Source organism: Micromys minutus (assembly GCF_963924665.1).
Source record: "Micromys minutus genome assembly, chromosome: 29".
NCBI classification, from domain to species: Eukaryota; Metazoa; Chordata; class Mammalia; order Rodentia; family Muridae; genus Micromys; species Micromys minutus.
This window is the reverse complement of record NC_137964.1, coordinates 24,813,810-24,828,394: the sequence shown is the minus strand read 5'-3', so window position 1 is coordinate 24,828,394 and position 14,585 is coordinate 24,813,810.

The window sequence follows — 14,585 nt, the reverse complement described above, 5'->3', positions numbered from 1 at the left end:
GACTGAGAGCCTTAACCCAGGACCACAGTCCTGGAGGTCAAAGGCAAGTGGGTCTCTGAGAATCATGTAGGTCTGCCTTGTGAGTTCCACATCGGATGAGACCCTGTCGCCTAACAGATAAAGTAAATATACAAGCTTTTAACACTCAGTATATTACACTGCAGTCCCTCAAAATGTTAAAAAGAATTCCCATGTGCTCCAACAACGGTACTCAGAGGTATAGTCCCAAGAGACTATAAACACATGTTGCAGGGCTAGAGAAATGGCTCAGAGTTTAAGAGCACTGGCTACTCTCCCAGGGGATCCAGGTTCAATTCCTAGCACCCACATGGCAGCTTATACCTGCCTGTAACTCCAGTCACACACATACATGCAAGCAGGCAAAACATCAATGAAGATTTTTTTTAATTTAATTATGTGTATATATATACATATATACAAATATATATAAAAAGAAAACACATGATGCAAATTATATATATATATATATATATATATATATATATATATATATATATATATATACAACTATTAGGTTGTGCCTGGTAGTAGGTGGTGGCACACACCTATAATCCCAGCACTCAGGAGGCAGAGGCAGGTGGATCTCTGTATACAAGGCCAACCTCAGCTACAGATTGAGTTCCAAGACAGCCAGAGCTACACAGAGAACCCCTGTCTCAAAAAATCTGTGTGTGTGTGTGTGTGTGTGTGTGTGTGTGTGTGTGGTAAAACGAAACTATAAAGCAAACAAACATCTCGCTGATCTGATTGAGAGGGCACCTGCCTGTAAACCCAGCCCTCTGAAGGTGGAAGTAGGAAGATTACACATTCTAGACTAGCCTGGACTACATAGTAACTTCTAAATTTAGGATAGGCTGGCTCATCTAGTGATACCCCATCTCAAACTAAGCAAGGCAAACATTCATGGCATTATTTATTACTCATAAGAATACAAACAGAGACTCCTGTCCCAGACACCCGTCAGCCGCAGTAGCAGGCAGGCCTCGCTAATCAACTCGGCAAAAATGCTTCAGAGACTGAGATGCATCAAGCCCCTGATTGCCGTTCTCCAAAAGTACTGTGGGGAGGATGGAAACAGCTGCCAGGTCCCCAAAACTGAGTTCCTTTCCTTCATGATCACGGAGCTGGCCGCCTTCAAGAAGAACCAGAAGGACCGCATGATGAAGCTGGACCTCAACAGTGATGGGCAGTTAGATTTCCAAGAGTTTTTCAGCCTTCTGGGTGGCTTAGCTATAGCGTGCCCTGAGTCCTTCCTCCCGACTTCCCAGAAGTGTAGCTACTCCTCTTCATCCCTTCCAGTCACCAGATCCTCACCTCCTCCACCTCTCCTCCATCCACACCTGCACCGAGCCCTCCACACCTACCCTACATGCAGCCCACGCCTCCTGGCGAAAATAAAATAATGCCATTCTTTTTAAATGTAAAAAAGAAAAGAAAGGACACAAACAGAAACAAAAATGTTTTTCAACTGGTGGGTGGAAAGATATGAAAATGTGATATATACCCATATGTTAAAAACGATTTCAAGTTTTCCCTAAAGGTACCCACCCACCTGTTTAAATGGATATGTGAAAGACTGGAGAAATCTGGAGAAATATGGTCGCCCCGCATGGAGAAGTGTCTCCTTGTGACACCAGGCTGTAGTCATATAGGGGTGGTGAACATTGCGAAGTGGAGAGTGAAGAGACACCCTTGTGCATTTGTTTTTACTTCCAATGAATCTCTTCATTAATTTGAAATATAAAGCTAAAGGGAACAGGGCCAGTGAGATGACACAGCAGGTAAAAAGGTGACTGCAGCCAAGCTTGATGAAGTGAGTCCGATCACAGGGTCCCACCTCGAGGAAGGAGAGGATGGGTTCCTACAAGTGTCCTCTCACCTCCATAAAAAGAACACCGTGGCATGCACAGCTTCACACATGCAAATAAGTCCATACGTTTTATTTTCCAAGATTTTCGAAGGAAGTTGAAAGGAACAGACCTCAGGAGGAAAGAGAAACCTAGGTTGTTTTGGACTAGGGCTGAAACATTTTCCATTTGTGACAGTTTATCATCTGCCTTCTGCTGGGGTGATGGCTGTACCTACTGCATGTTGGGATTCTGTAAACCCCACCTCTCAGTTACCTAGCAACAGCCAGGTATACCCCACCCCTCAATTACCCAGCAGTGGCCAGGTATGCTCCGCCCCAGTGACCTGACACTATAAAAGGAGCTGCTTGACCCCTCCTCTCTCTCTCTTGGCCTCTCCTGCCCTTGTGCTCTTGCAGCCTCCCTCTTCCCTTCCCTTCCCCCCTCTCTCCCACGTGCTCATGGCCGGCCTCTACTCCTCTACTTCTCTCTCTCTGCCTCTACCACCCTCTTTCCTCTTCCTCTCTTCGCCCGGCCTTGACCCCTGCCCTATCCTGTTCTATTAAACCTCTCCACGTGGAACCGTGTTTGGTGTGGTCTGTCTGGGCCTAGGCGAGAAATCTAATTTACAACACTGCAACCAAAGTGAGGGTCATTTTTAAAAGCAATTTGGATCTTTATACGGTTTTTGACCTTTGCTGAAGGTCAAAGTCCCGACCATGTTGTACAATAAGGCTGGCTAAGACCCAGATCTTCTCTGTGGAGGACAAAAGATGTTCAAGGCAACGGAGCCCGAACCTCCTGAAAACTTCCTCTATATCAGGAAAGGGGCTCAGAACCTAACTCAAGAGTCTCCAGGCTAGAGTGGCATTTGAATTCTAGGAGGCGAGAAGCGATATCTGGCCAATTGCAGGTTTATTTATTTGTTAGCTTGAGATAGACTTTCATTTAGCCCAGGCTACCTCAAAGAAGACCTTGAACCTCTGATTCTCCTCCTTCTTCCTTCCAAAGACTAAGATTATAGCTCTGTAGCTTCAGGTCTGCTTTATTTTTTTTTTACTTTTATATTTCTTTATTTGTTTGTTTTATTTTTCTAAACAGGGTTTCTCTGTGTAGCCCTGGCTGTCCTGAAATTCACTTTGTAGACCAGGGTGGCTACATACTCAGAGATCTGCCAACCTCTACCTCCTGAGTGCTAGGGTTAAAAATGTACACCACCACTGCCCTGCTTGCTTTAATTTTTCTTAAGATTTATTTAATATATAAGTACACTGTAACTGTCAGACACACCAGAAGAGGGCATCAGATCCCATTACAGATGGCTGTGAACCACTGTGTGGTTGCTGGGAATTGAACTCAGGACCTCTGGAAGAGTAGTCAGTGCTCCTAACCACTGAGCCATCTCTCCAGCCCCTTTAATTTTTAAAAAATTATGTGTGAGTCTATGTGCATGAGTATGTATAGACTACAGGAGTGTAGGCATTTACATACATGTAGGCATTTACATATGTGCATGCATTTACATATGTATAGATAGGCATTTACTTATTTGTAAGCATTTACTTTTATGTATACATTTACATATGTGTAGGCATTTACATATGTGTATGCATTTACTTATTTGTAAGCATTTACTTTTATGTATACATTTACATATGTGTATGCATTTACTTATTTGTAAGCGTTTACTTTTATGTATACATTTACATATGTGTGGGCATTTACTTATTTGTAAGCATTTACTTTTATGTATACATTTACATATGTGTATGCATTTACTTATTTGTAAGCATTTACTTTTATGTATACATTTACATATGTGTAGGCCAGAAGGCAACCTCCAGTATCATATCTCAGGTGCCACCTTAGCAATGAAGACTTTATGTGGGTGCTAGGATGGAACAGAAGTCCTTATACTTTCCTGGTACGCCCTTTGCCATCTCTGCAGGTCCCGTAGTTCAGCTTCTTAAATTAGCGGGTGGTATTTTATTCCCAGCACTTGGGAGGCAGAGGCAGCAGATGTCTGAGTTTGAGGCCAGCCTGGTCTACAAAGAGAGTTACAGGACAGTCAGAGCTACACACAGCAACCCTGTCTCAGAAAAAAGGGGAAAAATAATCACTATCAAAAATCATAAATGGGTACCATAAGTGATGACTTCTGGGGGCTGGAGAGATAGCTCAGCGGTTAAAAGCACTGGCTGTTCTTCCAGAGGTCCTGGGTTCAAATCCCAGCAACCACAAGGTGGCTCACATCCATCTGTAATGAGATCTGATGTCCTCTTCTGGTGTCTGAACACAGCTACAGTATACTTATAAAATTAAAAAAAAAAAAAAAATGTGTATGTGACGACTTCCTTCCTATCCTGCCCCTCACTTAGCCCACAAGGCCTAAGGCCCATGAATTCCCTCTGCATCTCAGATGAGCATCTCCACCCTCACCTCTCTCATTCTCACTGGGTAACTACAGGCAAAGTGCCAAAGCACAAGCTAGCACCTTTAGTGAGGAAGTTAATTTTAGTTTCATCAGCTTTTTGTTATTGTAGAGTGAGGCTTCAGACTGCTAAAGTTAACACTCCCGTCTCTGATGGTTTTAAGAAGTTTAAATCTAGAACAAAAGCAGTTTGCATTTTCATCTTATTTTGTAGTGTTGGAAGCTGAACCTAGGCAGTACTAGCAGAAAAGCAGGTCCATACGAATGCCTGTGTGTTACAAACAACAACAATAAAGACCAAACAAGCCACAAAAAACCAAAACCAACCAAACAAAACAGGTCTCATTATGTAGTCCTGACTGGCTTGAACTAGCTATGTAGATCAGGCTAGCCTCCAGCTGGAGATCCACCTGTCTCTGCCTCCCAGGCCTAGCTAACTTTGTTATTTTTGCAGGGAAAGAAAGTGATGTAGTTCGGTGGGTAGCGTGCCTATTCTAGTACCCAGGAAGCCCTAGGTTTATCCCCAGCACCACATGACTGAGGGTGGAGGTGCATGCCTGTAATTCAAAGCAGAACTATGTGTTCACTTTCATACCACAAACCTTTCATCACATTCTTTCTTTCAGGCCCTTTGACGGCATTAAAATCACAACCGAAGGCTGGGTGCAGCAGCTCATGCCTTAATCCTAACACTAGGGAGGCAGAGGCTGGCAGATCTCTATGAGTTCAACAAAAAAGGGAAAGGCTGTGGCTTCACAGGGATGTGTTTATGCGTCAAGCTGACAAGGGATCAGTTATGCTGACTGGTTTTATGTCAACTTGACACAGGCTGGAGTCATCTGAGAGGACGGAATCTCAGTGGAGAAAATGACTCTATGAGTACCAGCCAGGGCTACACTCACACACACACACACACACACACACACACACACACAGAGAGAGAGAGAGAGAGAGAGAGAGAGAGAGAGAGAGAGAGAGACAGTATTTTTATATATCCAAATACACACAAATGTGTAAGTACATATGCTTTAAATCTATAAGTAGATCTGTAGGTATAGATCATTGGTAGACTGCTCACCTCACACGTACCCTTCATTAGTTCGACACTTTTCTGTTATAAAAACAAACACAACAAAAACTGACAAAAGGATCGGGAAGAAAACCAGTCACATTTCTCATGTGCTCAAGCTAAAAACACATCCAGAATAAAAGGCACAACTTCAGATCTCTGCTTCTGGAAGGCAGAGATTAATTATTACATATCAGAACCCTGTGTCTTTGGGAGAAAAAGATGTAAAGTGTTGTTATCCCCACTTCACAGATTAAAGAAGCAAGACCAGGTAAATGAGATGCTCACAGCTGCAGGAGTGAGCATCCAGAAGATTCAAAATCGAGGCTCATAGGTCTTTCCACAAAATGTATGCCTATGTGTCTGTGCGTGAAATGTCTTGACAGCTACTAAGCTGAACCACATAAAATTGCTGGTGCTCAGTTACTTTTATTTGCTGTGCATTTCTTTATTTTAGATATTGATTATTGATTGAGTGTATTCCTGACTGATTTAGTGTGTGCTTGAGCATGTATGACCCAGGGCAATATGTAGCGGTCAGAAGACAATTTGTGGGAGTTGATTTTCCCCATCCATCATGAAGTTTCCAAGGGTGAAATCAGATCGTTAGACTTGGCAGGAAGAGCCTTTTGCTGACCTGCCCAACCATTTCACTGGCCTACATATGCTTCTTATTTGTTTGTTTATTTATTTAATGTATTTATTTATTTAAGAGACAGTGTCTCGAGTAGCCCAAGTTGTCTCCAAACTCACGTAGCTGGGAATGCCATCGAACTTCTCATCCTCTGACTTCTGCTGGGCTTACAGCAGCAACTCCAGTTTATGTGGCACAGGGGATCAATCCCCGCCCTTTCTAAGAGCTTGACAAGTACTCCGCCCACTTAGCTACACCACCAGCACTTACTGCTTTTCTGAAAAAAAAAAAAACAACAAATTCATCTGGGCATGGTAGTATGTACCAGAGGCATGTGGGTTCCAGGCCAGCCTAGTCTACAAACAGAGTTCTATCCAGGGCTACAAAGTGAGACCCTGTCTACAAAACAGAAAGCAAACATGGGGGCTGGAGAGATGACTCAGGAGTTAGAGCATCTGTTGTTCTTGCTAAGGACCTAGGTTCAATTTCCAGCACCCGAGTAGCGTTGCTCACCAATATCTGTAACTCCAATTCCAAGAGATCTAATACCCTCTTCTGACCTGAATTCGCACCAGGTACCCATGTGGTGCACATATCTATGTGCAGGCAATATTTATACACTGGAATAAAATAAATGTAAAACATCAAAACAAAACCATGTATACAACCAAGTCCCTCTGGGTCCTACTTGTTTTGCTTTCAGACAGGATTTCCCTGTACAGCCTCAGTCTGCCTTGAATTCCTTTTGCAGGCCAGCATGGCCTCATACTCAGCCTTCTCAGTCAGACACTTGTGTACATTTAATGTAGTAAAGAATCTAGTAACTCCTAAAGCAACATTTCTATTCCATAGATTCATTCACACAGAAGCCCTTTAACAATCTAGTATTCCAATGTGGTTTATGTTCTTATTTGTTTCTGTTTTGCCACACTGGAGACTAAACCTAGAGTCTTTCGAGCTAATAGTCCCTCTACCACTGAGTCACACCCTCGGCCCTGTATATGCTTGGCCCAGGGAGTGGCACTATTAGGAAGTGTGGCCTTGTTGGAGTAGGTGTGTCATTGTAGGTATGGGGTTAAGATCCTCACCCTAGCAGCCTAGAAGTCAGTCTTTCACTAGCAGCCTTCAGATGAAGATGTAGAACTCTCAGCTCTGCCTGGACCATGCCTGCCTGGATGCTGCCATGCTTCTGCCTTGATGATGATGGATTGAACCTCTGACCTGTAAGTCAGCCCCAATTAAATGTCATCCTTATAAGAGTTGCCTTGGTCATGGTGTCTGTTCACAGCAGTAAAACCCTACTAAGACAGCCCTAAAGGATTTTTAAAAAATATTTTTACTAGGACTGAAGAGATGGCTCAGCAGTTAAGAGCACCAGTTCCTCTTCCAGAGGTCCTGAGTTCAATTCCCATCAACAAGGTGGTTCACAACCATCTGTAAGGGGATCTTGCGCCCTCTTCTGGTGTGACCGAAGACAGTTATAGTGTACTCAAATACATTAAAAAATATTCTTAAAGATTTATTTATTTATTATATGTAATTCAGACACACCAGAAGAGAGCATCACATCTCATGTCGGATGGTTGTGAGCCATTGTGTGGTTGCTGGGATTTGAAGACAGCTATGGTATACTCAAATTCATAAAATAAATCATTTTTTAAAATTAAAACATTTTTAACATACCTACGGCCATCTTGCCTGTACTTTTGTCCGTGAACCACACACTTGTCTTTTACTCCCAGAGGCCAGAAGAGGCCATCAGATCCCCTGAGATTAGAATTAGAGGCTGTTATTAGCCACCATGTAGGTGTTGAGAATCAAACGTGGGTCCTTTGGAAGAACAGTCAGTGCTTTTAACTGCACTGCAGTCTCTTCAGGTTCCCTCGGGAGTATCTCATATACTGAGCCATAGGCCCCTGGTTTTTTGTTTGTTTGTTTTTTAATATGCATGTGTTTGTGTGTATGCATACGGGTTTCTGCTGCTCACAAAGATGTATGAATGTTTTGCCTGCATGTGTTTATGTGGGCCATGTTGAGGGCAGGAGCCTGCAAAAGCCAAGAGAAGGTATTAAGGTTCCCCAGCCCTGGGTATGGAAGGCTGTGAACTGATACGTGGGTTCCTTCTCTCTGAGAGCAATAAAAGTGTCTAACCACCGAGCCATCTCCCCATATACTATTAATGACTGTGACTGAAACTATAAACATATTCTCCCGTAGACCTGAAGGCCAGGAGTCCCTGTAGAAGAGGCTAGATGGGCTTTTTTATGTTATAGAACAGGAGCAAGTTATGAATCACTGTGTTTACAAAGTGTACTGACAGATCACAGGGGCAGGGGCCAGGGAGGACTATACATCAGGATAGGAAATAGATACTTCAAGATTCATATTTAGCTTTTGGAAACTAAGGTTTAGAATACTTTCCAGTCTCTTTCTCTTTTTTGTAAAAGTATTTATTAGATGTATGTATGTATGTATGTGAGTATACTGCGGCTGTGAGCCACCATGTAGTTGCTGGGATTTGAACTCAGAACCTTTAGGAAGAGCAGTCAACGCTCTTGACCACTGAACCATCTCTCCGACCCCCACTCTCCTGTTCTTATCTAGCAGTCTTGAGTGTGTTCGTTTAGATTCAGAAGGTGATGGTAAATGGCTACCAATAGCCTGAGATAACTTTGAGTCTTGATCTGAAGCATACTTTCCCTCCATGTTCACAGGAGGTCAAGCAAACAACCTGAAGGGTATCTGCTGTCCACACAGCTTTTGCCGGGAACTCAGTTCACACGCATTAAAATGATCACGCAGCCAAACCAAAAACATTTCCAGAGCTCTGGGAGGCTCAGACATTCTAGCCATTATCACCATTCCTGGCGCAAACGTACAAGCTTGCTGTCTGAATGGAAATATAACAAAGCTAACAGGCAGGCTAGAGAGTGGCTCAGTGGCTGTTCTTCCAGAAAGCCCTGGGTTCAATTCCCAACATCCACTGGACAGTCCACAGCTGTCTGTAGCTCCAATTCTAGAGAATCCGATATTTCTACACAGATATACGTGCAGGGAAAACACCAGTGCACATAAAACTAAACATTTAAAAAGCATTAAAAAAAACCAAAATAAAACAAAAGCAACAACAATAAAAACCTAATAGGCATGAGAGTACCTGTCCGAAAATAGCCCGTGGGAGGCAGGGGCAGGAGGCTTTCAAGTTTTCCAGCAGTGGAGTCATCAGCAATGTGGAAAGTTGCCTGCCAGCAAGCCTCGTGACTTGGTGTCTATACCACCAGCCTGTACAGTGGAAGGAGAGAACCAACTCCCAAAAGTTGTCCTCTGACTTCCACATGTGCATTTGTGATTTGTGGCCTGCTCATGCCCAAGTGCACACACACACACACACACACACACACACACACACACACATATAAATATATGTCTTCTTACATACACACACACAAATTAATAAATAAATATTAACAGCAATCCCCTAAACTACTTTTTTAACTAATAGCATTTTTGGGGGGTGCAGCGAACTTTATTGATGGTATTCAAGAGAGTAGAGAGGACTCCCCAAGTCTTTCGTATTATTATGGGGGTCTTGGATGAAAATGTGAGGGAAATGCTCAGTGTTGGGGTCTGAGTTGGGATGGGACTCCTCAGCAACTGAGGACCTGTCTCTTGCTCTCAGTGTCCTTGCTGGGGATGAGTGGTTCAGGGTTTCTTCCTCCTTGGAGGCCATGTAGGCCAGAGGTCCACCACCCTGTTGCTGTAGCCATATTCATTGTCATACCAGGAAATGAGCTTCACAAAGTTGTCATTGAGAGCAATGCATCAAAGGTGAAAGAATGGGAGTTACTGTTGAAGTCACAGGAGACGACCTGGTTCTCAGTGTAGCCCAGGATATCCTTTAGTTGGACCTCTTTCACTACCTTCTTGATGTCATCATACTTGGCAGGTTTATCCAGGAGGCATGTCAGATCCACAATGGATAGATAAATTGGAGGTAGGAACAAGGAAGGCCATGCTGGTGAGCTTTCCATTCAGCTCTGGGATGACCTTGCCCATAGCCTTGGCAGTACCAGTGGATACAGGGATGATGTTCTGGGTTGCCCCATGACCATCATGCCACAGCGTTCTAGAGGGGCCATCCACAGTGTTAGTGATGGCATGAACTGTGATCATGAGCCCTTCCACAATGCCAAAGTTGTCATGAATGACCTTGGCCAGGGGGGCTAAGCAGTTAGTGGTGCAGGATGCATCGCTGACAATCTTGAGAGAGTTGTCATATTTCTCATGGTTCAAACCCATCACAAACATGGGGGCATCGACTGAAGGGGCAGAGATGATGACCCTTTCGGCCCCACCCTTCAAGTGGGCCCCAGCCTTCTCCATGGTGGTGAAGACGACATACTCAGATTCCACGACATACTCAGCACCAGCATCAGCCCATTTGATGTTAGTGGGATCTCGCTCCTGGAAGATGGTGATGGGCTTCCCATTGATGACAAGCTTCCCGTTCTTAGCCTTGACTGTGCCACTGAACTTGCCATGGGTAGAGTCATACTGGAACATGTAGACCATGTAGTTGAGGTCAATGAAGGGGTCATTGATGGCGACAATCTCCACTTTGTCAGATGCCGAGCTGAAGGCAGCCCTGGTAAGCAGGCGCCTTATACGGCCAAATCTGTTTCACACTGACTTTGACCATCTTGTCTAAAGAACGAGGCTGGCACTGCATGAGAAGATGCGGCTGTCTCCGGAACAGGGAAGAGCAGGGAGCTGACTAATCACATGCTCTTTGCTTGTTTGTCAGGCCTTTTGTTGCTGTTTTGAGACAGGGTTTCTCTGAGTGACGATCCTAGCTATCCTGTAACTCACTTTACAGATTCACCACCACCTCGGTAGTCAGTCACATTCTAAACACTAAAGGAAGAAGGTGGCACAAGTCTTTTATCCCAGCTCTTAGGAGGCAGAGAGAGGCAGGCAGATCTGAGTTCGAGGCCAGCCTGGCCTACAAAGCAGGTTCCAGGAAAGCTAGAACTACACAGAGAAACCCTATCTCGAAAAAACAAACAAACAAACAAAAAAACCAAAAATAAGTAAAAGATAGAAAAAACTAAGTCTGTAAGTCATTGTTATGAGCTAGGCTAGTCTTGAAGTTCTCATGTTTTTTGAGACAGGTGTCTCTGTTTACTAGAAGTTGCTGTGTAGACTACACTGGCCTCTGCTGGGATTAAAGGTGTGGACCATCATGCCCAGTGACCTTGAACTTTTTTTTTAAGATTTATTTATTATATATAAGTACACTGTAGCTGTCCTCAAACACACCAGAAGAGGGCATCAGATCCCATTACAGATGGTTGTGAGCCACCATGTGGTTGCTGGGATTTGAACTCAGGACCTATGGAAGAGCAGTCAATGCTCTTAACCGCTGAGCCAGCTCACCAGCCCCGACCTTGAACTTTTGATTTCCCTTTTTTCCACCCCCAAAATTCTGGAACCACAGGTGTAATCCTAGGCCTATTTTTACTTTTTTGAAAACAAACAAAGAAACAAAAAACCTTAAGGAGAGGAGGGAGGGAGGAAGGGAGGGAGGAAGAGACTGACAAGAAAGGAGAGAGGGGAAACCAGTGTGATATATCAGGGAAGAACAAATAAAAAACACTAAAGAAGTAAATGAATGATTGTTCAAATCAGGGAAGGAAACACTGATCTGGGCATGGTAGTGCAGGTATTTAATTTCTGAACTCGGGAGGCAGAGGAAGATAGGCCTCTGTGAGTTTGAGGTCAGCCTGGTCTACACAGTATGTCCTAGGCCAGCTACACAGAGAAACTATATCTAAAACAAGAAACAAATCCAAAGGAGGAACAAAAACGTTTTAAGTTTGCTTCTCCAAAGTAAACATTTTTTTTTTTAAAGTTCCTCCTTTCTTCTTCCATTTTTGTGGGTTTAAGGTTAACTTTTATGCATATGAGTGTTTTGTCTGTAGAGGTCAGAAGACACTGGATCCTGGAGGTCGGGAATCTAGACTGGAGCAGTTGTGAGCTACCAGGTGGGTGCTGGGAACCAATGCTCAATCCTCTGGAAGAGCAGATAGTGCTCTTATTTCCTGAGCCATCTCTCCAGCCCCCTCTTCTAAAAAGCAAGGTCTTTTATAGCCCAGGAAGGCCTGGGCGTTACTATGTAGACCAGGCTAGCCTTAAACTTGCTGTGAGCCTCCGGTTTCCAGAGTACGGACATTACAGACATGGGAAACTAGGCCTGGCTTCTTCAGTAGTTTCTTCCCTTTGTCGACCTGCAGTGATGTGCCCAGTGGGTGGTTGCATTTTCTCAGCCCTGCTGTGAGTTCTGTATGACGTGTGTTTATCACTGTCTGGCCAGGTCCTTTCTGCATAAAGGGGAATATGTCCTAAACACATGTCAATCAGTGGTCACCAATCAGGTGACGCAAGCACATACAATCTGAACTTTAAACATGGTATTTCAGGCCAGTCATAAGACAAACAAACCCTGATGACAGTCTATTTTTGGAGGTCTCGTGGCTAGGACTAGAGTGTTCAAAAATTCAGTGCCTTCAACTAAGCAAGATTTGTGTATATTACTGACAGTCTCCTCCCAGCAACTGCCAACATGAGCTAAGTAGCTTTTCTTCATTCGTTTTGTTTTGTTTTGTCTTGTTTTAAGGCAGGGTCTCACTATGTAACTCTGGCTAGCCTTGAACTCACAGAGATCTTCCTGGGACTAAAGGCATGAGCCACCATGACCATCCTGAGTTTTTGAGATATACTTCTTTCATGGTGATGTTCTGTCTCACCAAGGGTCTAAACCAAGAACTGTGGGATGAAACTACATGCCCAAATAAATCCTATCTACTCAAGCTGTCAGTGACAAATATTTTGTCTGAGTTCTGAAAAGCTTAGGTAGACAAGATGGCCCCCCCCCCGATACCAAGCTTGAGAACCTGAGTTCAGTCTCCAAAACTTACATGATAGGAGAAAATCAACTCCCAGAAGTGGTCCCACAACCTCCAGATATGTACTCTGGTACGCACTTGCATACATACACAGAAAACATAATTTAAAAAATGTAAAAAAAGAAAAGCCAAATGAATACAGTAAGACAAGGGCTTGCTGTGTGGCCCTAGCTAGCACAGTGATCACCATTCACCTGCTTGGCCTTCCTAGAGCTGGGGTTATAGGTGTGGGCTACCATGCCAGCCATACACATTCTTCTGTTACCTCCTTACCACCTGACTTCTTACCGTCATGAAACCCTTTGCAACTATCCTACTATACCAGGGCTCATTAGACCTCAATGCTTTAGAATCCCCTGGCCTGGTCTAGTGAATAGACCTGTGATTGTTTTTAAAGGCCCCGTGTGGAAGAGGAGGGAACTCCTGAGTCTGTGAGAAGTTTGCCTTGGGTGGAGTCCCACAGTCTGTCTGGATCCAGTTTCATTTGTCATTCTCAGTTATGACTAATGCCCGAGCCTCTGCGACTGACAGGGAGAAGTCATTGTGTTCTGAGGTCACCCTGCAGAAGGCTGGTGTCAGCTGGAAGCCCAGGCAGACAGCTTAATAAAGGCTCCAGCTCTTTGCAGCCCCTTCTTGGGTTACAACAATCCAAATATACACATCACTAGTAGTTTTGTTTTAAAACCACATTTCCCAGTTTTGTTTTATAAAATAACATTTCCCATGGCTTAAGATCCAGTATAAGGATTGAGATTGCACATACATATTCTATGTTAATACACATACTGGTCTTCTGAGAGACAGTCTTGCTATGTAGCTCCGGCTAGCCTGGAACTTGCTATGTAGACCATAGCTGGCTTGCTTGATTTCTTCCTTCCTTCTGTTCTTTCTTTCTTTCAAGATTTATTTATTACATATAAATACACTGTAGCTGTCCTCAGACACACCAGAAGAGGGCATCGGATCCCATTACAGATGGTTGTGAGCCACCATGTGGTTGCTGAGAACTGAACTCAGGACCTCTGGAAGAGCAGTCATTGCTCTTAACCACTGAGCCATCTCTCCAGCCCAGACCACAGGTTTTCAGGCTTCGTGGCAAGCATGTTTAACCACTGATCCATCTCTCTGGCCCTCTTTTCTTAAACTGATAGGTACCTTTATTTTTGAGACAGAGTCTTGTGTATTCTAGACTGGCTTTAAAAGTTGCTACGTAGCTGACTTTGGTCTTCTAATTCTCCTGTCTCCACCTGTGAGTGCTGGGATTGCAGGCATACGCCACCAGGCTGATTAAGGTACTGGGGTTGGGCTCTGTGCTTGCTGGATAAGCACTCTACCACCTGAGTTCCATTCCCAGACCCGAAGGTATGTCTACAGAATTACAAAATGTTATTAGTAATCCAGGAACATATGCTCTGTATCTGTTTCTTTACATCCCATGGGATCATAGAAGTGTATCACTTTCCTTTACCCCAAAAATCATGTATTTCTAACCAGTCTGAAGTGATCTGCACTATGACATAAAATGGACCTATAAGACTGGAAAATTAGAAATTTTCCTAAATCTTGGGGGGCGGGGGAGGAAGGGAAGGAGGAAGGGAGGGGGGGAGGAAACATAGAC